General features: G+C 36.9%; 1 pseudogene; it reads left to right on the forward strand.

Annotated features, from left to right (window-relative positions):
- Window positions 1-215: 215 nt before the first annotated feature.
- Window positions 216-3,406, forward strand: LOC125165594 (olfactory receptor 2W1-like; annotated as a pseudogene).
- Window positions 3,407-4,439: the final 1,033 nt, after the last annotated feature.

Raw genomic sequence — 4,439 nt, forward strand, 5'->3', positions numbered from 1 at the left:
AGTATCTACAACAAATACCAGATTACTTGGCTATAATATTTACTTTGACCCATTATTTTTTTAATAATTAACATAAATTCTTTCTCTTTTTTTAGTTCTGTATTTAGTTAAATTATGTGGTCTCTACTGATAAATTTCTCCTTCTCCTTCTTCATCCCCATCCTCCTTCACCTCCTTCTGCTTTTCTCATTCTAGGATTTGGACAGTAAAGGACTATGGGTCAAAACAATCACACTTCTCTGCACGGTTTTATTCTGCTCGGCTTCTCGGACCATCCCAAACTGGAGATGGTCCTATCAGGAGTTGTCACTCTCTTCTACTTCATTACGTGGGTGGGTAACACAGCCATCATCCTTGCATGTCTCCTGGATTCCCATCTCCACACACCGATGTATTTTTTCCTCAGGAACTTATCTTTCCTGGATCTGTGTTTCACAACCAGCATCATCCCTCAGATGCTCGTTAACTTGTGGGGACCTGACAAGACCATCAGCTATGTGGGCTGTGTCACTCAACTCTACGTTTATATGTGGTTGGGTTCCACTGAGTGCCTCCTCCTCGCTGTTATGTCCTATGATCGTTTCACAGCTATTTGTAAGCCCCTGCATTATTTGGTAATCATGAACCCACATCTCTGTCTCAAGATGATAATCACAGTCTGGAGCATTAGTTTGGCTGGTTCCGTATTATTATGTACACTCACCCTGAATTTGCCTCAATGTGGAAACAACCTTCTGGACCATTTCTTATGTGAGTTGCCAGCTATGGTCAAGATAGCATGTATAGACACCACAACAGTTGAAATGTCTGTTTTTGCTTTAGGCTTTGTCTTTGTCCTTACACCACTCGGCCTTATTCTTATATCCTATGGCTACATCACCAAAGCTGTGCTGAGAATAAAGTCAAAAGAAGGCCAACAAAAAGCAATTAATACCTGTGGATCTCATCTCACTGTCATGTCCATCTTCTATGGAACTATTATCTACATGTACCTGCAACCAGGTAACAGTGCCTCCAAAGACCAGGGAAAGTTCCTCACCCTCTTTTACACGATTGTCACTCCAAGTCTGAACCCTCTTATTTATACCCTGCGGAACAAGGACATGAAGAATGCATTGAGGAAGCTGGTGAGATTGACCGTGAATCTACAAAATCGAAGAGGAATGGAAAGTCAAAGAAAAGTATTACCCTGGATAAGAATGAAAACCATTTTCTAATTGTCTTTATTTGTTTTATTCAAGTGAAATAACACACAGTGTTATATAGTTTAGTTTCAGGTGTACAATATGACTCAACAATTCTATACATTTATCAGTGCTCATCACGTGTAATTTTTTTAATCCCCTTTATCTATTTTACCCATCTCCTCACTCACCTCCCCTCTAGAAATTACTAATTCCCTATATTTAAGAGTCTGTTTTTTTCATCTCTTTCTTTTCTTTGTTTGTTCATTTGCTTTGATGCCTAAATTCAACATATGAGTGAAATCATATGGTATTTGTCTTTCTCTGACTTATTTCACTTACATTACATGCCCTAGCTCCAACCATGTTATTGCAAGTGGCAAGATTTTGTTCTTCTTATGGCTGATAAATATTCTATTCTGTTTGTTCTATCTTCTGTATCCATTCATCTATTGATGGGCACTTGGGTTGCTTCCATATACTGACTATTATTAATAATTCTGCAGTAAACAGGGGTGCACATATCTTTTCAAATTAGTGTTTTAGTGGAATTACTGGATCATATGGTACTTCTATTTTTAGTTTTTCAAGGAAACTCCATAGTGTTTTCCACAGTGGCTGTACCAATTTGCATTCCCACCAACAGTGCATGAGGATAGCAATTCCTTTGACATCAGCCACAAAAACACTTTTTGAAATATGTCTCCTCTGACCAGAGAAACAAAAGCAACATTAAACTATTGAGACTACAACAAAACTAAAAGAGTTTGCACAGCAAAGTAAACAATAAACAACACAAGAGGGCAAACTACTGAATGGGAGAAGATATATCTAAATGATATATTCAAAATGTATAAATAACTTATACAACTCAGCACCAAAAAAATCTGATTTAAAAATAGGCAGAGTACCCTAATATACCTTTTTCCAAAGAAGACAGATAGATAGCCAACACACATGAAAATATGCTCAACAACACTAAGCATCAGAGAAATGCAAATTAAAACCACAATATGAGATTACCTTACATCTGTCAGAATAAGTAAAATCAAAAATGCAAAAAATAGCAAGTGTTGGTAAGGATATGGAGAAAAACGAACCCTCATGCATTGTTGGTGGGAATCTGTCTTCAATTTCTACTGAGGCAAGTAATTCCTAGATCATAGAGACAATTAATAGAACAGTTGGTGCATATGAATATTCTGTGGATGCAAACAATACTATACCCATCTTCCTTAGCTCTTTTATGACTCTAACCATTTGCATATCTTGAGGGAAAACAGGAATTTTTATTTTGTTTGTAATATAACACAAAGAGGCTCTAAATATAAACTTGAATGTATATTATTTATGCTAAATACCCATAGGAACTGTTTTGTTTATCTGGTTTTGTATTTTCTATGCTAGTGCTTTCATCCTCAGAAATATAGACTTGAATGGGTGGCTTCACTTACTTTGTGGGGAGCATATAACATTGTAACGTACAAATAATGATTTTGTAAATCAAATCTCTTGAGATGCCATACAAACATTTATCAATATCCTGACTAATTGGTCTTTGTTATTGAAGTTATTTCTCACAAGAAAGTGAGAAGAAACAACTTAAAGGGCTTAAAAGGTAATAAAACAGTCTTATTCATTACTTATTCATTCATGAAACATTTATTCCATGACTGTCTCAGTCTCAATGGATAAAGAATATGACTCTTATGAGTTTAGTTAGGATTTGACTTAGCTCTATCTATAGAATCATGGAATTTATGTAAAGTTTGAGAAATGTAGATTTGTACATTTTTCTGTAGTGGACTCTCATAAAATGAATAAATCTTTTTATTTCCATTTATCATAATACAGTAGTTAGCTTTTTATGGGAAAATTGGATGAGTTTTTAATTAAACTTTGATATTTTCTGTGATCTGATACCTTTCTCTAAAAGACCCCATTATTTAATCATTGCAATCAATCACATATATAATATTTTCTTCTCTGTCACTTCATAATTCTCAAAATGTAAAGAGGAGGGATCACTGGATAATTTTTACTTTCCCACTCAGAATAACACAGAAATGCCTCACATAAAACATAATGTGAGGTAGAATGCTGTCAATGTCCTTTCATCTACACAAATCTCTTTCATAGGTGCCTCCAGAAACAGTTCACAAGCCAACAAAAAGGTCCACACAGAGGATATAAGTTCTATGGGCCTGATGTACACAGTCTAGCCACCTCACTCAATACACTTATATCTGGAAAGTTTGTTCTTACTCTTCACAAGAATCTTTAATAACGTTAGGAGAAATATTAAGTCATTTGCTAACTTCAATAATAAATACATCAAAAACAGACGAGCAATGGACTCTTAGGAAAACATTACATTTTATACCTATAATTGTTTGTTTTTATGTGTATCTCTAGTTCTTTTTTTCCTTTGCTTAAGTTTCTTCTGCATCAGTCCTGCAAAATACACCAATATTATAAATAATTAATCTCCCTCTTATTTCCCTGAAAGAAGTGTATATACTCAGACCATTATGTTAAATTAGAATAAATCCCTAAAATATATTGAGCCCCTATAAGATAATCAGTACTTCTATAAGCATTCAGGTAGACGCCTCTCTAGGAACTAAGAAACTGGCCAGCATTTCCGTTGCCCCATCCTTCAGCATAGACACAGAGCCACCTATGGGAAACAGCACCACATGGGTGCTGGCTGCCTAACTTGCCTTACCAAGTCCCATGCCTCTGTGCTTTGGCAGGAGGGTCCTTCTCAAACAAGCTTGCCTCAGCCCCAGTATGGCAGGCCCCTCCCTCAGAGGTCCAGCATGAGCCACCACATCTCTTGACCAGAGAGTTTTGCAGGGCCTCAGTTCTCATGGAGCTGGTGTCAAGTCTCATTTCATAAGCATACCAGATCCCACCTAGTTAAACTCACCACATTCATGCAAGGGATCAAACGGTGCCCATGGGAGGCAAGGAGAGCCTCTGCAGATGACTGGCCTGAAGGTTAGAGCAACCAAAACACAACAGCAGAGCACACACAGCACATACTGAAGACACTTATCTAAATAAAGCCCCAGGCCCTGGGCTTCTACACAACCTCTTCTTTATAAGGACATTACTTTCAGTAGCAGGAGACATAATGATTTTTCTAACACAGAGAAGGAGGCAGAGACTTAGACAAAATGTCAAGATAGAGGAATTCATCCCAAATGAAATAACAAGATAAGGTCACAGCCAGTGATCTAAGTGAGACAG

This window comes from Prionailurus viverrinus, chromosome B2, assembly GCF_022837055.1.
Source record: "Prionailurus viverrinus isolate Anna chromosome B2, UM_Priviv_1.0, whole genome shotgun sequence".
Taxonomy (NCBI): domain Eukaryota; kingdom Metazoa; phylum Chordata; class Mammalia; order Carnivora; family Felidae; genus Prionailurus; species Prionailurus viverrinus.